The sequence below is a fragment of the Cupressus sempervirens genome, chromosome 11 (genome assembly GCF_028749045.1).
Source record: "Cupressus sempervirens isolate cs-2001-9-10 chromosome 11, ASM2874904v1, whole genome shotgun sequence".
NCBI classification, from domain to species: Eukaryota; Viridiplantae; Streptophyta; class Pinopsida; order Cupressales; family Cupressaceae; genus Cupressus; species Cupressus sempervirens.
In genome coordinates, this window is record NC_143128.1 from 139037081 (window position 1) to 139064323 (window position 27243).

The following is a 27243-nucleotide window of genomic DNA, read 5'->3' on the forward strand; positions in this document are numbered from 1 at the left end:
AGGGACACCCAACTATCCAATCCACCCTGCAAGAGTCAACACAATGGAAACACAACAACAAAAGAATAACACCAAGGAGAGAAGAAACAAAATTCATATTGATTCATTAGATAATTCACATACATGCCCAACTATAAGGCCTTATTGGTTACAACCAATAATAACTCAATTATAATCTATGATGATCCTACTTCACATTCCCTCTCCTTATCATTCTAATGCCCCCTAAAACTCAATCCTAGACCTCCTTAAATACTTGCCAAAATGGCTTACAAAAGATTCTAGAAGATCTAGAATGGCCACAAGTCAACCTGATGCAAATACCAACTAATAAACCTTTACATTAAATGCATAATCAAGCCAGAAGTCAGCTCACATCATATATTAACTACCTATACTAGAATTAAATGTGAGCTAGGTCAGCCAAAACTAGAACTAGATAGACTACTTAGCAAATGAAAGCTCAACATCCACACAAGCTTGGCATCTAAAGAATCGCTTAGTAGTAGCTACAAACTTGACATCCTCCAATGCTCAACAACTATGGAGAACTTGTCAACCAAAGGATCACTTGACAATCAAAGGAATCACTTTACAACCAAAGGATCACTCAGCAACCACAGAAATCAGTTGGCAGTAACTAAGAACTCAGTAAGAACTAAAAACTAGTGCTCGGCAATAATTGAAGCTTAGCATAAATTGGCATAACGAAGGAAAGTGTAGGATTAAAAGGCAACCCAGGATGCTCCTGCATTAGTTTGACTGATTTTATATGTATTGTTAGGGTCTGTGAGCCCTAGGCATTAAGTTTGAGTAGCTAGACCCCTCCCTAGGTAGCATAAAATTTCCTATTTAAGATATGACTGTACATTGTCCAAGACATCTCGCTGTGATAGTTCATAACTTTGTCTTGTAGTTTACTGTAATGAAGGTGCCAATGTGGGTTAGCATATTATAATTCTAAAAGCTACGATTCTTCATTTATGATCATATTAATAAACACATATTTTATTCTCACAAATTGGTGTTGTTTCTTTGTTTCTATTATGTGTTTATGGTATTAAGGGAAGCACCCTTCAACAAGTGGTCTAAAGTTGGAGTTCTTGAGTGTGGAGATAGATCATCGACTATGAGGTAGTTTGCACTAGGACCATGGTTTGGGTTGAGCATGTAGACAGATCACCAATTATGAGGTAGTTTGCACTAGGGTTTTAGTAGAAGGACGAAAATGCCTCCACCAAGAGAGCATGGTGGAAGAGTTGAAGGTGTTACACCTGAGGATGTCAGAACCCGCTAGAGACAAATGAAAGAATTGCAAGAATAGATGCGTATATTAATTAATCTTGTCGTAGGAGATGATGAAAGTGAGGATGAAAGAGAAGAAGAAGGAAATATAGACCAAGGCATAGTAGAGGAAGTTCTTAACCTAGAGGAGACAAAGTTTTTTATGGCCATTTCTAGTATTGGAAAACATACCTAAGTTTGATGTTCTCACATTTTTGGGAAATCTTAACCCGAAGGAATTGATTGATAGGATCAATGATTTGGAAGAGTACTTTGAATATGAAGATATTGAAGATTTTGATATGGTCAAATTTGTGAAGGACAAGCTGAAGGGTCATGCAAAGATCTAGTAGTAGGAGATCCAGTTGGATCAAAATAAAAGAGGAAAGGACAAAATCATTGGATGGGAATGGATGGTAGATAAAATGAAGTGATAGTTCATTCCCATGGATCATGAGCTTGATCTATTGAAGAAAATGCAATTGTTGAAGCAAGAAATTTTTTTTGTTCAAGAGTATACCCAAGACTTCTACCAAGTTCTCATTAGAACCGACCATGTAGAAGCTGATAAGGAGAAAGTGACTTGTTATCTTAATGGGTTAAGGCCAAGCATTCAAGAGGAGATGAGTCTTATCCAAGTGACTAGTATTGAGGAGGTGTAACAATTTTCCCTAAGAGTTGAGTAGAAGCTAAGCAAAAATTTTGATAAAAAGAGTAGTGGTAGAGATTGTACTAGAATATATGTTGCAAAATCTTATGGAGGCCAAAATGATGATTAGAAGAAAAAGGATGAGGCCAAAAGTAGTAGTTAGAACTAGAGGGGAAATAATTCTAACTATGTCCATGACCAGAATAATAGAGATCAACGAGGAAGAGGAGGTTTTCATGGAAAATGCTTCCACTATGGAGAGGAAGGATATAGAGCTTTTGAATGTTCTAGTGCCAAGGAAGGATAGATCAAAGAACATAAGACTAGGCCAGAGTTTCACATGTTGATGAAGATGCTAGATCATCGCATTCTTAAGATTCTATAATAGGAGATATCCTAGTTAATATAAGTGTCCTGCTGAGTAGTGAAAATGAACCTAATTAGAGGAGGAGATTGTTTTGCACTAGGTGAAAATGTGAAGATAAGTGTTGTAATGTGATCATTGATGGTGAAAATACTAAAAATTTGGTGTCAGAAAATATGGTCACAAATTTGAAGCTAAAGTCATAGAAATATCCATGTCTATACTATATTGCTTGGGTGCAAGATGACCACAAGGTCGTGGTTAGTGAGCAATGCCCAATGATGTTCAAGATTGGAAGCTACGAGGATGTGATGATTTGCAATATAATATTAATGGACATATGTCATATGTTGTTGGGTATGTAGTGCTAGATTGATAGACATGTTGTACATGATGGGTGAACACATACCTATACTCTGACAATGGATGGAGTGAAGCATAAGCTGGAGCCATTAAAGGACAAAGAATAAAAGGTATGTAGTGCTGCCAGAATATGTTTCATTGATGGAAACAAGTTTATCCAATGAATGAAGCATGAACATATGTGTTATATTGTAATTCCAAAATATGGTAAAGAAGAAGTAGAGGAAACACCTAAAAAAGTTGTAGATATATTGGAATAAATTTTTGATATTGTGTTAGATAATGTACTTGATGGATTACCCCAAGTGAGGAAGATTAGTTACTAGATGGATTTGATTCTAGAAGCTAGTTTTCCAAACAAGGAACCACATAGAATGACACATCAAAAAGTGAAGAGTTGATTAGAGAAGTTCATGAGTTGTTGTAGAAGAGGTTGATTTGAGATAGTTTGAGTCCAAGTGTTGTATCAACAATATTAGCACCAAAGAAGAATGGAGAATGGAAGATGTGCATAGATTCTCACACTATTAATAAGATAAAAATCAAGTACAAATTTCCATTGCCAAGGATGGATGATATTATGGACTATTTGAGAGTGTATTTTACAAAGATAGATCTGAAGAGTGGATACCATCAGATTCACATCAGAGAAGGTGATGAATAGAAGACTGCCTTCAAGACAAGGGAAGGACTATATGAGTAGCTAGTATTGCCTTTTAGGATAATTGATGCACTGAGCACTTTCATGAGGCCCATGAATGAGGTTCTAAAAGAGTTTATGGGTAAGTTTTTCATTATTTACCTAGATGATATTTTGATCTTTAGTAAGACATTGGAGGAGCATTTGATGCATATCTAAAAGGTGTTTGATAAGATGAGGGAAGAAAAGTTACTGATAAATGTGAAGAAGTGTAGTTCTATAAAGGATTTGGTGTACATTGGATTTGTAGTCTTAGTAGAAGGTTTGAAAATAGACCCAGAGAAAGTGAAGGCTACCCTTAAATGGCCTACCCAAAGAGTGCTACAAATGTAATATCTTTTCATGGATTGACTAGGTTTTTTAGAAAGTTCATAAGAGGTTTTAGTAGTATTTGTGGACCCTTGACTAAAACGATAAGAGGGGATAGGAAAGGATTTAAGTGGAATATAGGAGCATATAAGAGTTTTAATATGTCGAAACAAAAAGTTACAAAGTAGCCTATTTTAGCACTTCCAAATTTTAACAAGGTGTTTCAAGTAGATTGTGATGCTAGTGGTACTACAATAGGAGCTATTTTGAGCCAAGAAGATATCAATAGCTTGTTTTAGAGAGAAATTGAATGATGTAAAAAGAATTTTTTTTTTTTATGATCTAGAATATTATGCTATAGATCAATTATTGAAGAAGTGGAGACACTATCTTCTTCCTAAGGAGTTTTTTTTGTATACTAATCATCAAGCTTTGCAATATTTGAATAGTGAAGGAAAATTAAACTAAAGGAATTTGAAGTGGGTTGAGTTATTGTAGTTATACATTTGTTTTGAAACATAGGAGTGGGAAGTATAATAGAGTTGCTGACGCTCTTAGTAGAAGGCAACTCTTTCTAACAAAAAAGAAAATTGAGGTGGTTGGGTTCAAGGAACTTATTAATTTATATCTAGAGCATCCTAATTTTGGTAAAGCATGGAAGAGTTGTACAAAACCTATTACTCTTGATAGGATGAAGTGGTTATATTTCATAATCCAAGATGGTATGTTATTCAAAGGGAGAAAATTGTGCATTCCAAGAAGTTCAATGAGAGAGAATTTCATCAAAGAGAAGCATAATAGAGGATTCGTTGGACACTTTGATAGAGATAAAACCATTTCTTTGTTTGCTGAGAATTATTACTAGCCATAGCTGCAACAAGATGTGAAGAAGTTTGTATAGGGTTGTAGAGTATGTCACATGGTGAAAGGAGTGAAGTAGAATAAAGGGTTATATTAGCCATTACTTGTACTAGAGAAACTGCGAGAGGATATCAACATGGATTTTGTTCTTGAAATACCAAGGACTTAGTAAGAGCATGATTTTATTTTTGTTTTGGTTGATAGGTTTTCAAAGATAGCACATTTCATTCCTTGCAAAAAGACTAATGATGTTGTTCATGTGGTAGAGTTGTTTTTCAGAGAAGTGGTGAGACTACATGGTCTACCAAAGAGTATAGTTTCAAATTGAGACACCAAGTTTGTTGGATATTTTTCGCATACATTGTGGAAAATATTGAACATAGATTTAAAGTTTAGTTCATCACATCATCCATAAACTAATGGATAGATACAAGTTGTGAACCAGGGTTTGGGAAATTTGCTGAGATGTTTGGTTAGAGACAAGCCAAAAGGCTAGGATTTGATTTTACCACACGCAAAAATTGCATATAATAATTTTGTCAATAGGAGTACTGGTAAATTACCATTCTAGATTGTATATGAGGGTATTACTAGAAATGCTTTTGAATTGTGAGAGTTAGTCAAAGGAGAGATAAGTAGTGCTGAAATAGAAGAATTTGTTGAACATTTGAAGAATATCCATGAGGAGGTGAGGAAACACATTATCAAGATGAATGCATAGTATAAGGCTAAAGCAGCCATGAAAAGGAGGCATAATGAATTTCATATGGGAGATTACATCATGGTTCATTTGTGAAAGGAGAGGTTTTTTAGTGGGTACATATAATAAGATGAAAATGAAGAAGTTTGGACTCTACAAGATAGTGAAAAGGAATGATTTTGGAAATGCCTATGAAGTGGAGTTTCTTGTTGAATTAAATATTTCACTAGTATTTAATATTTTAGATTTGATAGAGTACCATGAAGGAGGTGATGGGGATGTAGTTGGAGAAGTGCAGTGGAGTATTCTAGTAGCTATTTTAGCTACAAAGGAGATTGGGGAGATACTGGATAGTCATGTTGGAAAAAGTCAAAGGAACATAACTTATGAAGAATACTTGGTCAAATGGAAAGGGAGGCTAGTAGAAGATTCATCATGGCTAGCAAGGGAGGAGGTTAAACATCTTGGTTTTCCTCTAAATACTTGAGCCATGATGGGGTCACTTCTCAAATTACCTTGAGTGTCTGATGTAGGAGCATCCTAGGTGTAAGAGAAATCTTGCATCACCCAAAAATATTTCATTTTAGTTGTTTGAATAAGGGTTACCTAATATACAGTGGTGCAAGTAATTAAGGCTAATTGGTACACTTAGCTACCCAAACCTGTTGGAATTCACAAGTGGGAAGATTTACTTTTGAGGGGGAGGGCGGGGGGTGGGGGCGGTGGGGTTAATCAAAAGTAATAAACTTTAACCTCTAAAACTTTTTAACTAAAATCAAACATTAGCATGTAACACATCTAATTTACATGAAAGTAAAGACATGCATGAAAATAGATAACACAAGATTTGATCACCCATAAACCCTCCAAAATGAGAAGGTAAAATTGGGGTGGGGATGACATCCACAACTTATCAGTGCAACAATATGTAACTTGTCAAGGTTACAAAGTTTAACCATCATCAATAGTCTACCCTGTGAAAGGCCTACCCTATTAAAGGCTCTAACACCTTGTTAAAAGTGACCTATCTAAAGGATTTATAAACATTCACTTAGAATGTTATCCTATTAAGAGATTTACAATATGGCTATTAAACCAACCTATCTTCATAGGATTTTAATTCTCCTAATATAATGTCTAGAAAGTATTGTAGAATTTGTTGACCTGATGACTTACAATCTTAAATTGCTAATTTTAGATCCTTGTTCTATCTAATCTAATTATTTTTGTAAATATGTACTTTACTATTTACACTTGCTTAAGTTTACTTAGGTTAATGCATTATTTATTATTTTGCATTATTTTATTATTTTTATTTGTGAGACACTTAAGAGTTTGCGCACCTTTTTGAGTTGTCATGTAGACAACACAAGAGTACACAACTCTATTTAAGCACATGGTGTCTACAACACTATTTTGCGTGCTGCACCCTTGTAGGCTTATCCTCACATCAACACACTTACTTCTGTGGTTAATGGAGGATAACACATATCTTGTGGACATGTGCTTGGTTGTATGACACATCATGGTGCTAGCTTCTCTACATTCTAGAAGCTCTCTTGAGGCCTTTATATACAGGAACTCCTAGTGTACTCTCATGAGGAACCAATTATTGAATATATTGTTATTCTGATCATACTCTCTCTCTCTCTCTCTCTCTCTCTCTCTTTGGTCTACTATGTGCTTGTGTTTGAGTTCTTAGTTTATGGCTAAATTTTTCCCTTAGGCAAATTCTTACATGGTATCAGAGCAACTTGGAGATTTTCTCATCAGAAGCCGTTCAAGACCTTTTGCTTACTTTATCACCTCAGCTTGAATTTGGAGTGTTGCAAAAATTGGGAGCGTCTAGAGCCAGATCTGGCCTTGCCATTGCATCCAAAATGCTAAATCGATGAAAATTGACTATAAGCACAGCTACCTTGGCTCAAAGTTGACCGTGAGACAAATATTTTTTTGCAAAACGAAACTCGAAGGCCCTGATTTGCAGTATGGGTATGGTCTTTTTCAAATATGTGATTTAATTTATTTTCGAATCTTTTATTTCTCTATAATTTTCATCAATATATTTCATAAAAAAATTTTGCCCTTCCGGCACACATTAGAGAAATTTTTTTTATAGACCCGTGTAGTGACACCCGAATCTGCCATTTGGAAGGTTTATTTTATGTCACATAGGTCTTTTGTGTGCATTTTAATCAAATTAGGCCGTACAACCAAATCCGCAGCGGGAAGCATCATTCTACATTTTTTGACCACACAGCGACCCGCCAAACACCCTCCACTGGCAGACTTTCCTCACTAACCCAATGGCGAGAAAGACTAGGTGAGCTTGCCTTTATCAATCTGTCTACAACTTCTATATTTTAGATAGTCCTTTCATCGACCCGTAGAAAATGTGGGACTAAAGATTTTGAAACTCGACAGAATCTAAAACTTTCGACCACACCCTCTCCACATTTTCCTGGCACTTGCATCGTAGTCAAATCCCAATGCTGAAGATCTCTAGTAGACTATTGTCACTGGCGTGGTCAACAATTTATTTCGGGGATTGGCAAGTGTAGTCTGTCACTCCTATCAATCTGGTAACTTTGACGAGGGTTTTAGCATTTTTTGACATGTGTTTCAAGATCTGGCACCACTGCTACGTTATTCTGGCACCCTCAGATTTGTTCCTAGCCATTCACTAAAATTCTCGCATAGTGATCTCAGTTTCTCGGTAGTTGCAGCATATTTCAATGTTGTTCTAAGGGATCTTCGACATCGCTATTGAAAACTCTGATGGGAATTATTACCTTCGACAATGACAAGTTTTTTTTGGGTTCGCAGTTAACTTTTCCTGCCACCCACAACCTTGCCTAACACACGGACCAGTACGACGTCGCCACGTGGTGACCAATCAATTGCCCACCACCACATCAACTTAGCTAGAATTGCAATGTCACTTGTGGACAGTTAGCCCTGTGCCACATCATCTGTATGGACTTTGCCACATCACCTGTCATATAGTATGGATGATGAGTCATCTTCCCATGTTAGCCAGGAGTGCATATTTTTTACTGATGTCATCATTTTACAGGGTTAAAATTGGTGCTCATCTGAACGTCATTCTAGGACATTTTAGAACTATAGTGATGGACATTTGATCATCAAATTTAAATGTGAAATTTTTACTCCAGATCCCTCTTCAGATTGCATTTTAGTTTGGCAACTTGACTTTGTGTGCTCATAACTCGGACATCTGGACTTTGATTCAGGTGTAATTTTCTTTGAAATCAGTTAGAATTTCTTGAATTTTCTAGTAGTGGTGTTTTTTTCTAGTTTTGGTGCACAAATTTTGCAAAAATTATATTTTTTTGCGATTGTACCTAAATAATCTTGCATTTTACAACTTCAAAAGTTTCGTACGGGCACATCTAGTCACTTTTTTAGGTTCTATTTTTTTTGTCTACTTTCTACATCTTAAGTCAGATTCTAGGGTTTTGTGGACCAATTTCTCACTTTCAGAATTAGGCCTTCTTTGGCATTATAAAGCTTTGATTCTTTTTCAAAATTGTTGTAAGACTAAGCTACAGTGCCTAAGTGACAGATTTAAGCCTCATAAGGTAGTTGTAAAAGAAAAATAAAAAAATCCACTTTGTTCATTTTGACAAGTGGCCCATTGTAAATGCGCTACTTATAAAGTGCCAAAGCATCTTTTTTGGGGGGGGTCTTTCGATTGAGTGAAAAGGGGGGGGGTGTGTACTCCATTTCTTGTGTCTCTATTTTGTGCTCTTTTCATTTTTGCATCATGGGTTTTAAATGTCCTCCTTTAACTTCACACAACTATTCTACATGGAAAGATATTGCATGGAGTAGATTAATGGAAAAAGGATATAGTATTTATGTTGATGGTATAATTACCAAACCTACTGATGCTAAAGAGCTCATTGATTGGAAAAATCAAGACTGACAAGCTTTAGGTGTAATTAAGAGTTGTGTAGATGGGGATCTTCTCTTTTACATTAAAAATTGTTCAGAATCTAAGGAAGCTTGGGATAAACTTGAACAGTTGTATGGTAAAGTGGTTGAAGAAAAGGGATTTTAGATTGAGGACGATCTACTTCTCTTAGAACCTAAGAATTATGACACAATTCAGGATTATATCATTAAAGTCAATGAGTATAGGGAACTTCTAAAAGTTTGTGAAAATCCCATGAAGGATGATAGGTTGATACATCACATCCTGAAGAAGCTACCTTCTAAGTATGCCAACTTTGTTTCAAATTTTAATACTCATAGGTTAACCATGGGATTTTCTTACTAGAAGCCTTCCTTTGATAGATTTGCAAACATGTTGATTGTTGAACAATCTCACGTGGTGGATTTTGGCCTTCTCAAGTCATCTAAGACCAAAGCCTTAGTGGCTAGTGATGATCACAAATCTAATCAAGGGGGAAAAAGTAACAACAAGAAGAAGTAGTAGAAGCAGAAAACACAATCTGAGACACAACAATCCTCCTCTCAACAATGCGGTTCTTCTTCAAACAAGAAAGGAAGTAATGAAAAGAAGGACAAACTCTTTTGTGCATATTGCAAAAAGAAAAATCATGACGAGCATCATTGCAAGACAAAAATAATTGATGAGTTAGAAAATCTACTTGACAAGAACAAGATTTAAGTGTTAGGTACTTCCAAGGATTCAACTCCTACCTCTTCAAAGGGTAAAGGTCAAGCACTTATGGCCAACACAATTTCTTCTTCAGAATAGATACTTGACTCAGGTGCCTCTTACCACATGGGTTCTTCAAGGGAAGACTTTTCTTCATTGAAGAAGTGAAAGGTACCACACATCTTCATGAGAGATGATGCTAAGATGGAAATTGAAGAAAAAGGACATGTTGAAATGGAAGATGGGGAATTCAAAGATGTTCTCTACATTCCAAATCTAAGCTACAATCTCCTCTTAGTTTACCAAATCACTCACCTTGGAGATGGTCATAAGGTTGAGTTCCTTCCTGATTCAGTGATGGTGCAAAGTCTAAAAGATAATTCCTTGGTAGTAGTAGGGAAAGTCAATGATGATAGGAGGCTTTATTCTTTCTCTCACTTTGTGCCTATGAGTCCTCCCCAAGCCCTTTTCACTCACTCTACTTCAAACATCAACTTATGGCATGAGTGGTTTGGTCACCTTGAATTTCTCTCTCTTCAACAACTTTTCTCAAAACACATGGTCAAAGGTCTACCTAATATCAACTTTTCTAAGGGAGAGTGTTCATCTTGTTTAGTGGATATGAATCTTAAGGAGAGGTATGATAAAGGGAAGTCTTCATGAGCTCTAGTTGTTCTTCAACTAGTTTACATGGTATTAGCAAGACCCTTTGCCATGGCTTTAGTTAGCCAAGGCCACTACATACATTTGTTGATGACTTTTCGAGATTCACTTGGGTTTTCTTCCTTCATCACAAGAATGAAGTAGTTCATAAGCTTCAAGACTACAAGACTCATGTTGAACACAAGTCAAGGAAAGCCATCAAAGTATTAAGGGTGGACAATAAGAATAGATATGTGGACAAATGAATTAAGAACTTTTGTAGAATTGAGGGGATTGATCTTCAGAACTCACCAGCATTTAGTTCGCACAAGACCGATGTTGTAGCTATGAGGATTAGGACTCTCAAGACCATGGAAAGTTGCATAATTAAGGCCAAGTCTCTTGATCCTACACTTGAAGTTGAAGCCATTAGCAATGTTACTCACATACTTAATAGATCTCCTCATTGAGCCTTAGATGGCAAGACTCCTTTTGAGGCATGGTGCGACAGAAAACCAGTTGTGAGTCACCTCAGAGTCTTCGGTTGTCTAGCATGGGCTAACCTATCTTCTAAGAGTTCGAAGGCACCATCACCTAGGCCTTGTACCTTCATTGGTTATGAAGACAATGTGAAGGATTATAGACTTATGGATCTAGAGACTCATGAGATCTTTGTGGAGAAGGACGTTCACTTTGAGGAAAGTTCACTAAGCTTGTCCTCTACTCCTCTCTGCACATCATACATAGTGGAAACTGATAGTGACACCAGAAATAGTGCTTCAACAGGTTTAGACACATGGGGATCTATTGACAGTACTAAGAAGTCACATCAGTCTAGTCCATGTGCTTATATTGCCACAGTGAAAGGTCCAACACAACATGGTACATCTCGTCTTCCAGCTTTAGCTTCAGTTGACTTGGGAGACAAACTTGAGAACTTACATCTTCTCATTGATGATGATTCTTCTATAGTTTTTGTGAGGGCTCACTCTATCCCTCATGTCCATTCTCTACATGATTAATCTGCTTAGGTTGACGTGATTTTGGATCCTTATGAACATAAATTAGTGGAGGTCTCTCTGTTAGTAGAGGAGACAGATGGTTCAGTGGAATAGGTTCAACAAACATCCTTGCCAGATTTGCATTCATTGTTTTAAGCATAGTTAGAAGGGGTGAACCTCAACATCAATGTAGGGATATTTAAGTAGGTTTTAGGGCTAGCACACATCTTTAGGACTGTACCTTTGGCATTGTTTCTTCCTAAGGGGATGAACACCATTCTGCATTCTTGGACCTACTTCTTCATTGGAGCAGTTTTCACCTTTTGGCATTCCTCTTTTGGGGGGGAGCCTATTCTGTCTTTCTTCCTTCTCTTATTCTCTTATGTATATACTGGATGTATGTCATAATGGGGGGGTCTTGATTACTCCATCCATAGATGCATCCATATTTATCTCTCTTTTTGGGGGAGGGTTTTTCCCATGAGGTTTTCCCTCTTTCCCCACTTTATGGGAGATTGCATTTTCATTATGTACATGGGCACCTAACATGGCCTAGTAGCCAAGACCTATTATGCATCTTCATCCTAGTCCATAAGCTTAAGGGCATTCCCTAAGATGCACTTAAGGGGGGGTGTTGGTGTAAATACGTACTTTACTAGTTACACTTACTTAAGTTCACTTAGGTTAATGCATTATTTATTATTTTTCATTATTTTATTATTTTTATTTGTGAGACACTTAGGAGTTTGCACACCTTTTACAACACTATTTTGCGTGCCACACCCTTGTAGGCTTATCGTCACATCACCACACTTACTTCCATGCTTAATGGAGGATAACCCATATCTTTTGGACATGTGCTTGGTTGTATGACACATCATGGTGCTAACTTCTATGCATTTTAAAAGCTCTCCTAAGGCCTTTATATACAGGCACTCCTAGTGTACTCTCATGAGGAACCAATTATTAAATACATTGTTATTCTGATCATACTTTCTCTCTTTGGTTTACTGTGTTCTTGTGTTTGATTTCTTAGTTCCTGGGTGAATTTTTCTTTTAGGTAAATTCTTACACTAATCTAATCCTTCTTGATCTAATATAACTCTATTCGAAGTGCCGATGCTGTATTATGATGTTCACTAATCTGCTGACTGATACTACAATGTTTTCCTTCTAATTCTTTATACCCCTTTAAACTTTTCTAGCATTATCTCCTTGCATTCTCGTACCATACTAAAATTATGGGGTTTTGACCTTCTTAAAAGGTTTGAGACTTAGGGTTAGGTATGAATCTATGATTGAGATTCATCCATCTTTCTTGCTCAATTCTTTCCATTTTTATGATTGGTTGCATGTTAATTTCATAGGGAATTAAAAATATTCAATCTTATCTTTTAGATTCTTTAAGATTCATCTTGAGTTGGCTCAAAAAAATGGTTTATATCTTAGTTTGTGAGGCCACAAATTCTTATGTTGATTATGTGTTACTCGACACTTATTGTTTCTTGATGCTTGGAACACATAGGAATTCTATCTTGCTTGGCATCTATAGGAATTTTTTCTTTCTTAGCTCCTATAGTAATTTAGTCTTGCTTAGCACCTATAATTTACTCAAAACATATACTAGCTAGGAATCAATTGTCACTCAACACCTAAAACTTGCTTGGCACTTTCTATCTACTCGGCATCTGAATAACTCATAACCTATTGAATTTTTGGCTAGGCACATACTCTATCTCTACATCTATATTATACTTAGCGTCAATGTAGAAATTTCTTAAGTGTGTTGACACTCAATTGTCAGAACTAATCTAAGACCAACAATCTCCCCCTTTGACATGAGTGTCAAAAACACTTAACTAAACATTATGAATCTGATCTCTATGAGTATAATATATATCTTGTTTGGCATATGTACAAAATATCAAAACTATTCAAAATTTTGTGAAGATACCTGAAAATTTGTATCTCCCCCTAAACTGATGTGCCTTTGTCATATTCACAACTTCTCATGTTGGATTTGTCTCATGTTGATTATGCTTTGCTTTATCATTCTACCTTATTTGTCCTATTCTACCTGCTCTATTTTTTCTCTCCCTTTCACACATCTTTCCTCACAATTATTGTATCCTTTTGGCTTTATTATTTCTCAAAATTTATCTCCTTATCTCTCCCTTAGTTTTATCTCCGCAAAACTTTATTTATCTCCCCCAAAATGTTATCTCCCCCTTTTTTGATACTTATGTCCAAGGATTCTATACATTAACTGAATACTTATCCAAGAGGGATTTATTTAGCTCCATAACTATCTTCAGAGCAACATCCCAATTGTCTAGTGCAATTTTCAGTAATTTAAGCTGGATGGTTGTCTCAGCTGCAAGGTGTACTAAGCCTTCTAGTGTAGAAATATTGGGGTCTTTCTTAATCACACTCTCAGCATAGGCTAGTTCCTTCTACAAAACTTCCATGTGAGGGGTGATAGCAGATTGTATTTGTATCAATTTGGACTTTATGTTTGCCTCATCTGTTGTTAACACAACTAATTCCTTCTCTATGTGAAGCATAGTAGAAAATGCTTCTCACTCTGAACTAGATGCTCGGGTAGCTACATGCTTGATATTTTAAAGTTCCTCTCCAAGTTCATTATCCTTTGGCTAGTCTCTTGTGTGAAAATTGATGGATCACACAGCTTTGAGTACAATGAGAATATGTTCTCAAGTACTTCTTTTACCTTTTCTATCTTTTTGGCTAGCTCCACCTGAGATTGTGCTATCTCACTTGATATTAATTCATTTACTTTCATTTGAAACTTCTTTTCAAACCATTCTAAAAAATTTTCATTAGTGTTTAGGTCTTCATTTTGTACCTAGTCCACTATATTGGATAAGTGTTCCATAATTGGTTTGGTTTCATTAGGTAATTGCAATCCGAATGCATCTAAAAGGATGCCTTTTATCTCTATCAATGGTTTCCTCTACTCATACTCATTTTTGAGTATCTCTTATTTCTTCTTCTTCTCTAGTGCCTCTTGCACTTTATTTATCTAATCTATATTCATGGTTTTAAGGTCATACGTAGGAATGACTATCTCTTCATCAAGAGTAGGGTCTCCATAGTGAAGTACCCTTGCAACTTTGGTAGAGCTCAAGCTTGGTGCTGAAACTTGAAGTGGTACTACTTTAGTGCTTGGCTACTATGTTGTTCCTGTAGGGGTCCCTATTGTAGGAAAATATATCAGTGCTTGTATTGCCTCTTGTTCTTTCTGCTTAGGGGTCTCCTCCTCTTTTCTTCTATCTTGATCAATTATTGTGATATGAGGTGGTGCACCTTGTCCTTGTGTAGTAGGAACAAAAATATCCTTTTGTCCTATTTGATCCTTTGCTTGCTCCTTGGCAGTTGTTGTGTTTGGTACTATGGAATCAACCCTAGTTGGTGTAGTGCCTACCCTTATTCACATCTTTTTTGGACATTGTTGCTATATTATCAGACTATGATAGACTAGTTTTATGTTGATGGATTAGTAGTATTGTTTTGACACTATTAGACATTATGTTATGGATTTAGTTGGTATATGATGAGATCATTTAGACTTTACATTTCATGTATGCATGATGATCATTACATTGCTTTTAGTTATTGTTGATGATTAGTTAGATGGTTTGTTATCTCATGTGCTTTATTATGGATACTTACCCCAGACTTGCATGTGTATGGTGTGCGTGTTTGTTCATATTGTATGGTGTTTCTGATGTGGTTAAGGAAGGGAGTCGTAGTTACCTACTAGTCAGGATCTACATGATGCACCACTTCCTGCCATTTTTTGTCTAGCTTAGCATTATATATATCATATGTACATGCATGGTTTTTTTTTGCAAGTTGCAAGTACCGAGTATCGACTTCCCTGAATTGCCAGGATGAGCGTACCCTATTATACTATCTCAATGATAAGAGAAGGGAGATAAATTCTCAAGTCCAAATCCCAAACCCTTAAACCAATTGTCCTAATGAGGTAGGACAAGTATCTAGATATTTTACCCACAGAATGTGCTAGATGACATAATTCATGATTTTTAACCCTTTAGACTAATTTTTGCGTGAATTGCTCTTATGATGGGTTTTCATATTTTATCTTGGAGGTCTATGGTGAATTTTCTATTAATTAAGTCTTAATAAATAGATTTAATTAATAAATTAATTATTTAAGAAAATTAATATAAAATATCATGATATTTGATATTTTGATTATAATTAATTAAATGAGAATTAATTGAGCAAAAAAGAATTAAATAAAAGAAAATTAGAAATTAAAATTAATAATAATTATAAATAATAATAAAAGTAATAAATAAATAATAACAATAAAAGTTATAAAAATTAAAATGAAAGTTATAAAGATTTAAATAGAAATTATATAAAAGGAAAATTGGAGTTATAAGCTTGCCTAGGAATTAATGCACCTTTCTATTTCTCTTATGTCAACAATACGGGGGTTAGTGCATCAATTAAGCACATGGTGTCTACAACCCTATGACTCATCTAAAAGGTTGGAAAAGACCCATGCTTAGTTGGTGACACCTTCTAGCTATCTCTAGAGGCATTCTAGATGTTTCTTGAGAGCTCTTTATATTCAAGCATTCCTAGAAGCTTAGACATAGCATTTGGAGAGCAATTGGAGCATTGGAGGATTCGAGAACTCTGAAGAAGGGAGCTTGCTCTACGGGTTTTCTGATGAAGAGAGAATTAGCATCAGAATCTGGGTAGATTCTTGTGATTTTACTTATGCTATTTCCGCATCGTGCATTCCCTATCTTCTTCGTGTCTTCCATATATCTTCTGAGGCTTTTCCTATTTTTATTGTATGCATTCTCAATATGGGTAGTTAAATTTATTTGAGAATCTTATATGCATAAATCTGAAAAGAACATGGGGCTAGGGATTAAATTGTAGCCAAGCCATTAGATAAACTATTGAGTAAATTTTGAGATCAAAGCTTTATAGGAAAATTTTGAGAATTGGAATTTATATATTTTGTATATATATGTTTATATTTTTAAATCTGCATACATATATATATATATATATATATATATATATAAAATACAATTATATATATATATATGTGTGTGTGTGTGTGTGTGTGTGTGTATGTGTGTGTGTGTGTGTGTGTGTCTATATGCTGTGATATTTGATTAAACTCTGTATGTATATATATACACACACAGACACATATATATATACATATATACTTATATATATATACATACATATGTATATATACATATATATTTAATTAAAAGTTGAATGAGAGCGAATCTTAAAAAAGAATGCATCACGATTTACATTGGAGGGAAGTGGTTTTAAAAAAAATGCAATATAAAAATAATAAAAAATTTGGAATGGGTGGGAGGGACTTATTTTGCCCCCCCGCCGATGGCAATGCCTATGCAGACTGTAGTACCATAGAGTACCTACAGTCTGTAGTGTACCTGCGATTGTAGTGTACCCTACAATCCGCAGGACGCATATATATATGTTTGTAAACAATGGTTATTAAACTTTCCATGTGTTGTCATATGTTTTATTTGATTTTTTTTATAATTCATTTTATAAATTGATAATTATATATGTATATGTATTTATATATATATGTATATGTATGTATATATGTATATATATATATATATATATAAGTATATATATGTATATACATTATTAATAATAAGTAATTAATATATTGATAGATGATTGGAATTTAAAGAGTAATTCTTTAATAACAAATTATTTTATAATTTTGAGCAATATAGGATCAATTTAATCTTTTAATTTGGAAAGATGAATATGAAAAGAATTTCAATTATTATTTTGAAAATGATGGGAGTCATAATCATCAAAATGTGTATATAAAAGACATTTAGAACATTTAGAAAATCGATTCCAAGAGTTAGAGGGAAAGATCAATATCAGTCAAATAAATACATGGGTTAGACGTGAAATTTCTTCACTTGATATTTAAATTGGAAAATGTAGACTGAGACCTTTACATTTAAAATTCAAGTTTGTAAATTTAGCAAAATCAAAACATGTGTTTGCATTGTGTATTCTTTATGCTATTGTTTTGGGTTTTGGGTTGACTAGTGTTGACTAGTTATAGGACGTTTACTAGAGGCTTGCAGGTTATGTGATTGTGATGTCATGATGATGTTTTAATCTCAATCTTTATAAACCCAACAATGGTTATGTGATTGAATGCTTTATGTATTGGTTGTAATTATTGATTGTTATAGTTGAGATTCTTATGTATGAGACACTTGACTTAACCATTTTTGGTCATCGATCAGTTATCCTTGGTTATTTTCTAGTCACCATGATGGGACTGAAATGTGGATTTATTCTTGATGATGTCATGTTGTGACATGCTTGACTCAACCATTTTGGAGTCTTCGATCAGTATGATTGAGATATATTTTGGTTATTGAGAACCATTGGATACTTTTGATTACCAGTGATGCTACAGCTGCCAATAGAGAGCTGTTCAGTTCATGATTTTCTATGGATGGTTGCTCATGGAGATTTAATGCTTTTATGCATATATGATGATTTTATTATGGATTATCTTTTGTGATTTTGAGATTTATGATTCCATGAGCTTAGGGTAGGATATCTGCATGTAGTGTCAGGAAGTGGCTTGCAACGGGGGCCGGGGCCCTAAGAGGCTGCCAGGGTAACTCATTGTAAGTTAGATTAATAAGTGATAACATTCACACCTAATACTAATTGAATGAACCTAAAAAGATAAGATTTTTGGTTCTCACCCATGCCTTGAGTGCTTGTACAGGATAGGATGGGAGTAGTGAGAATGCATGGTTGTGACCTTGCATTCCATAGTATGCCTTGTCAGTATGAGAGGATACTAGTGGCTGCATGAGATCAGTATGGACCCGTGGAGTTTAGCTAACTGCCAGGGCAACTTGTACATGATAAATGTGATGACACTTTCTTGCTTGCATAGTAGGTTCCTACATGTCATTATGTACCTCTAGGATTAGATGTCAATTTTGTGTTTGGAACCTTTGAGTTAGTATACTTTTAGGATTCCTGGACTTAAAGAGATTTATGCTATGTGTTTTGGATAGCCTGTTTGGAACTTGAGATTATCTCCTCAGCATGGTGGGAGTGGACCACTTAGGTACCACGTGGTTGGGTGGTAGTGTATTTTCCACTCTTATCATTTGAGATTCATTGACACATCATGGCTGATGTGTCCTTCGTGATGATGAATATGTATCCTTTCATTGATGATTAGCATATGTTAGAAGATGTTATCGTATCTTTATATTTGCATGTTAGATTACTTTCTACATATGATATAGTATATGTTAGGAGTGGCATTCCTACTTTGTTAATACCGATGATCTGTTTGGTGATTTGGAATGTTACGCACGGAGGGATGGCTAGGGCCCATGATGGTCTAATGATGCTATTTACGGTTGGGAGGAGCTGTGCACTTAGTTTATTATGTTTGATCTTTATGATGGATGTGTATCTTCTATGATGTATCATGTGTATCATGTGATTATCTTTACTTTGATGTATCATGGATTAGAATAGGATGATGAACCTTATTCTATATATGTATATTCTTTTAAGCTTTTCATACCCTGTGACATGTACAGTGGATGATTGAGCATTTGGAAATGTAATGTATCATTATTATTTCATGTGGATGTTGTACTAGATGGATTCATGTATATTAGTTGATTTGGATGTAATTCAACGTTAAGGGATCTTTAAAGAATGTAATCAGTTGTGTATGTTATGTTTACTTTTAGCTGGACATTGCTATTGCTTCCGTTATTATATATAAGTTATGTATGGTATTTATTTTCATGTAAAAAAAAAAATGCTACCAAACTTAGTGAAATTTTAGGTTAATTCTTTGGATCCCTTGGCAGGGCATTACAGTTGGTGTCTCTTATGCAGCTTGTTCTTGGGGTTTTCCACTTATAGTTGTTTAGATATGTGAAGGTGGTTCTTATAAATTCACCTTCTCCTTTGTGATATTAACCACAACTTTTTGCAATTCTTCCACACTGACCAAGATTGGGTTAGTACATAACTATGATTGTAGAGTAGTTTGGTGAAATATTTTTTTAAGGTCCTTTGTAGTTAGTGGGTATATGTTTTGAAAAAAAATGTTAAGAAAATCTTCTATAATTATTGTTTCTATAGGTGTGAGAGTTACATGTGGAGGACTTAGTGGTGGAAATTATGTGTCTTGCACACTCTATTCTTGTTGCTGATCCTAAACAGTTTTCGTATCATCTTTTTGTGTCTCCTTCTCCATTGTATCATCTTTCTTTTCCTTTTTACCTTCTTCTTCCTTATCATTGTCCTCTTCCTCCTCATTATTTCTTCCTTCAAAAGGATCTACCTCTCCTTCTTTGGTAGTTGTGAGGCTATAAATCAATTTTCACATTTGTGTGGACTTTTTCACAACATCTTCAATTTAATTCTGCAGTATACTAAAGGATCTATACTTGGGTGCAAATTTTCTCCTGTGCTTCTTATTTGCCTTGCTAATTTGTCCTTTGGTGAGTTTAGGCATTACTCGAGCCAATGTTGACTCTCTTATTTCTTTTTCCACATTGAGGAAATAATGCCACTTATTTTCTATATTAAAATATAACTCCTTTAGCATTGTATTGCCAATTTCAAGTGGAGTGTTCTTGAACTTGGCCATCATGGTGTAGACTGACTCTTTAACCATGTTTTGTTCCTCTCTATTCAACTTATTGAAATCAATACCCTTTAATCCTAAAAAGTCTACATTATCCCTTATGTTATCACAAATGTTTTCCAAATTAGACTTAGGGGTGTGATTTACCACTCTGAATTGGCTGTTATCATTAGATTTTGTTCTTTCTACATCTAATTTAGGAGGTGCCACATATTTTCTTCTCTGCTTCTTTTGGGCTAGACCTTCTTGGTTAGTGGCCTTCTTCTTTTCTTGTTCCTTATCCTTCTTTGATGTAGTTCTCGTTCTAGCCCTTGTGGTAGGCTTTGTTAGGCTAGGCTTTGCAAATTTCTTTGGCTTGGTAGCTAGTTTGGTTGTGGCTTTTCTTTTCTTTTGCTGAGGCATGGTAGGTGCTCCTTTTTCTTGTTCTTCCTCCTCAATACCTTCAACTTCTTCTATATCTTCTCCCATGCCTTGAGTTAATGCAAGTGGCCCCTGATCCTACTCTTCTTCATCATCATTTGCCTCTTCATCATCATCCTCACCTTTTGTAGTGCCTTCACCAAATCTTGCCTTAAGCTTCTTCACCAATTTATCCTTTTTCTTTAAGGTTGAAGTAGTTTTCAATTCTATATCCACCTTGGATCTTACAACATCAAAAGTGCCAAAGAGTTAAGCACTTTTTTCAATGTCTCTTGCTAGTAAAGTTGTTATTGCTACAAATGCCTCATCAATATTTATCTCATAACCAAGTGGCCTTAGCCATCTTACCCTTGGTACTCCTACTTGGATGTATGTGAAATCAATGTCCACTAGAAAACATATTTCATTAATGTGCTACTCAACTAATGAAATAGGTATCCCGAGTCTCTGTTTCATAGACTTCTTGAAGTCTTCAAAGTAGCTTCTCATTATGATCTTAAAATTTTCCCCCATTTGTTCTATGTATATATTCACCTAGACTACTATTGACTTGATTTTTTCCAGCTTATCTTTCCAAAAGAGGGGAATTCATTCTGAACATAGAAAAATATGCATATCAAAATTGCTCCAAATTTACATTAAGCTCCCTTTGTTCTTCTTATAGCTCCCAAATTTTCCATGATCTATTGTAATTGTAGTTAAGCTAGATCATAAGTATGATCCTTTTTGACAAGTTTGTAACCAACATCTACTACAATATAGGGAACACTATTGAGTTGACTTGATTGGTAAAATTTGTGGTATATGACTCTAACTACAAATTCAACAAGAGGATCTTTGATTGTATCTATTGTCATCCCTCCCTTGTTCCATTTTTCCCTAGTGTTTTTCTCTATGGCTTCTTTATAATCACTCCTTAGGGTTTTAGGTCATTCTAGGATTGGATACCTGATCACCCTATGTATAATTCTCTTGGATATTTTAATGGGTCCATCCTCCAACCAAAGGCTTCCATCATGAAATTGACTCAACACAATTCTAATCCATTCTATCTTGAACACAGTTGGAAAATCTAGTGCATGGGTTAAGCTCTTCCCTTCAACAATTTGAAAATTCTTCCTTCAAAACTCCATTCTCACACAATTTGTCATATGCCTCCCTGATTTCCATATCATCTATTGCACCAATCTTGCAATTGTAACATCTTCGCATATCTTGCACCATCACCATTTTAGGTGGAACCACATATAAAGCTATGACAGGGTCATTTTTGTAAGCAACTTTAGGAATAGGTCTAAAAACTAGCTACTTAACTTCATTACTAACCAATTGGACTTCAAATGACTCCTTTTCATGGGGTTTTCTAGAGCTAGAGGCCATTTCTGTAATCTAGGGTTTTAACACATAGAAATAGCTTAACTACATAGCTCGACACAAGTGTAAATACATTAAAATCAATGAAATGATGCTAATTCTTGGTTGTAATCTTCACAAATGCTTCAATCTCTACTTGGAAATTATTTTTGCACTCTTCTTGCTCTTGCTTTGTATTCACGATGATGAAAAATGATCAAAAGCACAACCATATATTCTTCATTTCATAGCATTTAATGCTTCATGCCTTTACAACTATCCACTCAGCTTCTTAAGAAATTCTATTTCACTCGTCTTCCATTGATTTTACAACACTCAACATATATTGGAGTTTCCCTTACTTGGCTTCAACTAGAATTTCCCTTCACTTGACATCAACTACTAACTTCAACGTACAACTCAACATGTACTAGGATTTTACTCAGCATTTGAGGACAACTTTTCTTACTTAGCAACACTTTTGAAAACTTGAAGTTTTAACTTTGTATCTCTATTCATGCTGATCTATCTTTTTTAGTACTGACTTAGCCTTGGAACTAATGTATGATAAAGCATTTAAATATCAGTTACACACACCTTCTTATACTTAGTTGGAGGAAGTGTGACCATTTGAAATTTTAGGTGAAGTGATCCCTTCATTAGATGTGATGTTTCCATATTTCTTCTTCCATGTTTTATTCATTTCTCCTTTGATGTGTTCAACATCTACCTTCCCTTTTCCTTTGTTGAACTTAGAGTGAGGTTCCTTTTACCTTGTTAGGCAATTATTGCTGATGTGACTAATCTTCAAATAACTAAAGCATGTAGTTTGGCTCAACCATCTATTATAGTTGCCATAAATTGTGTTCTTATGTAGTTCTCAGGAATGTATCCGTACTCTTGATAGTAGTGATAGCTTTGCCTAGTGTTGTAGTCACAATTGTAGTGATATTCATTACTTTTGATCTTTTTTGGTTGGTTAGGTGTCCACATAGGCTTTGATTTGCACTCAAAATATCTATGTCCATACTTATTGCAATTTTAGCAGTGACCTTCAAATCTTGGTGTTCTAATGGTTCTTTTTCTACAGTCATGTGCCTGATGACCTTACTTATTGCACTTGTGACAGTGACCCATATTCTTATATTTTTCATGTTGATTAACATTCTTTCTCTTGCACACATTAGAGGTATGTCCTTTTTTACCATAAAAATGATAAGTGGGTTTAGTATTCTTACATTTGTCAATTCTTTCTTCTACAGTATTGGATGACTCTTCTTTTTCAGTGCTGTTGTAGCCTAATCCTAAAGTCTCATTACTAGATCTTAGTGATTTTAGAAGTTGCTAAAAGTACTTGATAGCTTCATTAGGTTTTTTGAAGACTTTTTCAATCTCCTTCTCACTTCTCAAGTCATTTTATAGTTGTTCATTTTGCATCTACAGTGTGGAGATCTCAATGTCCTTAACATTAAGCTCATGATGTGCATTCATCATCTGGCTTAGGGTGTCTAGATGCATGTTTGAAACTCTTACAAGCTCAATTGACTTTTCCTCCAATTTTTTGGCAAGGTTTCTCTTGTCATCTTCTATCATAGCCTTATATTCAATGGATCTCTTCTTCTATTTAGTCACTTCACAAAGCATCATGGCTTGAGATTCTTGTTCAATCTTGAGAGTTCTAATCTCTTCTAGTTGAGCTCTATTCTTCTCCATCAGGTCTACTATCACTACATCAAATTCCTTGGAATCTTCATTTGCAAACACTTTTGAGGTGTCAATCTCCTTGTACTGTGTATCATTCTCAACTATGGAAATCTCTCTTCTTCTCTTTAAAGATTTTCTCAATTCTTCCCTAGCTTCTTCTAGAGAATGTAGAATGAGATGTATCTCAATCATCTAGTTCTCTATGATCTTCCCAATTTTTTATACTTCCATTTCTTGATCTTTTTCTCCAAGTTGTAAGGCTTCCCCTTGTGAGAACTTAGATCTGATACCAAGTAATAAACTTTAACCTCTACATTTTTAAAACTAAAATCAATCACATGCATGTAACACATCTAATTTACATGAAAGTAAAGACATGCATGAAAATAGATAACAAAAGATTTGATCATCCAGATACACTCCAAAATGAGAAGGTAAAACTGGGGTTGGGATGACACCCACAACTTATCACTACAATAATATGTAACTTGTCAAGGTTATAAATTTTGACCATCATCAATGGTCTACCTTGTGAAAGGCCTACCCTGTTAAATGGTCTAACACCCTATTAAAAGTGACCTATCTAAAGGATTTACAAACATTCACTTGGAATGCCACCCTATCAAAGGATTTACAATATTTATGTTAAACCAACCTATCTTCATAGGATTTTTGTTCTCCTAATACAATGGCTATAAAGTATTGTAGAATGTGTGTATCTGATGACTTGCAATCTTCAATTGCTAATTTTAGATCCTTATTCTATCCAATCTGATATAATCCTTCTTGATCTGATATAACTCTAAAGTGTTGATGCTTTGTTCTAATGTTCACTGATCTGTTGACTGATACTACAATGTTTTCCTTCTTCTAAGTCTTTATTCCCCTTTAAACTTCACTAGCATTCACTCCTTGCATTCCTGTACCATACTAAAATTATGAGGTTTTGACCTCCTTAAAAAGGTTTTGAGACTTAGGGTTAGGTTTGAATCTACGATTGAGATTCATCAATCTTTCCTACTCAATTCTTTCCATTTTTCTAATTGGTTTCATGTTGATTTCATAGGGAATTAAAAACATTTGATCTTATCTTTTAGACCCTTTGAGATTCATCTTTAGTTGGCTCAAAAAAAATGGTTTATATCTTAGTTTGTGAGGGCATAAATTCTTATGTTGATTCTATGTTACTTGGCACTTACTATTTCCTAATGTTCAACACACATAGGAATTTTTTCTTTCTTGGCATCTATATGAATTTTGTCTTGCTCGACTCCTATAGTAATTTAGTCTTGCTCATCACCTATGCTTTACATAGCACATATACTAGCTTATCAATTGTCACTTGGCACTTGAAACTTGCTCGACACTATCTATCTACTCATCATCTGAATAACTTGTCACCTATTGAATTTCTAGCTCAACACATATTGTAGCTCAACATCTATATTATAATTGACATCAACTTAGAAATTTCTTAAGTGTATTGACACTCAACTGTGAAAAGAAATCTTAGACCAACACAAACCACCATGACATTGGAAATCTGATTGAAAAGCTCATTGTTGTTGAAGATCAAAGAGGGAGATTATTGTGAAAGATTGTTTTCAATCATTTTTTTGCCATTGATGTCAAACTTGCTATTTTTAGGGATGATATTTTCTTCTAAGATTAATGCACTATCACTTAGTTGAATGATGAAGAGGATTTAATCAACAAGATGTAACAAGAGGACCTAAGGGAAAGGTTGAGTTATGATGTAGTAATGGAGTGCAAGGATCAGTTAATACAATGGTTAAATAATGTATTTATGACATACTCAAAGATATAGAGGTTGGTCACACTTAGATAAATTGGAGGAAGAAGTTGTAACAAAGTTGACTGCAAAGCTTTAACCAAGATCATTAGTGGGTGCTGAGCAAGTCAGTTGAAGCTGAGTAATAGATATTTCTAGTGTGTGCCAAGTGATCTTCAAGTGCCAAGTAAAGATTAGGTGCCGAGAATCATAAATTTTTTAGTATGTGCCAAATAATCTTCAAGTACCGAGCATCAGAAAAAACATAGTCGATGCCAAGTAACACAGTATGTGCTGAGCAGCAGTATTTCAATAGTGTCGAGCTACTACATTATTTCAAATAATAAAGATTTGCCAAATCCAAGCTGACTTAGTGGTTACATTGAATTTTGTGAACAAGTTGGAGGATAAGGATGATGAGTTGTTGGCACAGAATCCTATGTAAACCATTTTTGGGAAAATTATAATGGATTATTCAAGAAGTTTCTAAAGGAAACAAAATATGGGTTAGATGCAATGAATCCTACCTAATCCATGCGAATTGAAACTGAGGAAAAGATGAATTGAGTGGGAAAAGGAACTCTAAGACTTCTATTTAAGAAGTCATAAACTAAGAAGAAGAGAGCTGCTAATACTGTTGCTACAAAAGTGCCAAAATCTGTGAAGTAATTAGAAGGGTGTGAAGAAGGAGACATCTAGGAGAAGGAAGAGCACAAAGGCTCTGCTTCTAAGAGTACTTATGAAGACATGATTACACTGGTACATTGAGTATGAAGACTCAAGAAGAAAAATCTTGAAAGATAAGGCAAGTAGTTAAGAGTTGCAAAGATAGAAGGCTAGGCAAGGGTATGAGCCAAGAAGTGATCTAAGAGCTACAAGATAAGTTGTATGTTGTAATCAGGTCAAGTTTTTTTTAATATTCTCTAGCAATTGTATTAGATCTAAAAATTCTATGGACTTAGGTTGGGTTAATAGCCATTTGTAAATCCTTTAACAGAGTGGCATTCCAAGTGAATGTTCTAAAGTCCTTTTACCAAGCTCACTTCTAACAGGGTAGTTAAATCCTCTAACGAGGTCACATTTAACAATGTGTGTTGTAAGCCTTTAATAGGGTAGGCCTTTCACAAGGCATCACTTAAGAAGGGTGAGAATTGAGTAGCATGTTACTGGTGGTTTTTCCCAAATTTAGTTTCCATGTAAATCACTATGTTATGTATTGATTTCTTGTGTGTCATACTTGCATGTTAATTTACAGTAACTTGCTAATTAGACAAGTTAAAGTTTGGAAGAGTGAATGCTTGGATTAGTTCATTGTATTTGCAAAAAAGTTTGAATAGGACATCTAGACCTTGAATAAATAATTCACACCCCCCCCCCCCCCCCCTCTTAATTATTTTAAAGCAATTCTAACAATTGGTATCAGAGCCTTCTACTAATTTAGTTTCAAGGTACTAGAAACAAGAAGATCATGATGTCTAAGAGAGAAGTTCCCAAGCTTAACAAGGACAACTTTGTTGCATGGCGGAGTTTGATGAAACTACACCTTAGATCAATAGGTGCCTATGCAAAAACTTCTATTGGAACAAAGCATGTAACTCCAATAGGACCCCTTATTGTAGATGACTTAAACAAAAAGAAGGAACATAACCAAGCAATGTTGGATATTGACTCTGCACTTAGCTATGCTAAATATGCCAATGTCAAAGACTGTGACAC

At 35.0% G+C, this 27243-nt stretch overlaps 1 pseudogene; it reads left to right on the plus strand.

Annotated features, from left to right (window-relative positions):
- LOC149528590 (alpha-xylosidase 1-like) overlaps positions 1 to 27243 on the plus strand; it is a 95531-nt pseudogene that overhangs the window by 50102 nt on the left and 18186 nt on the right.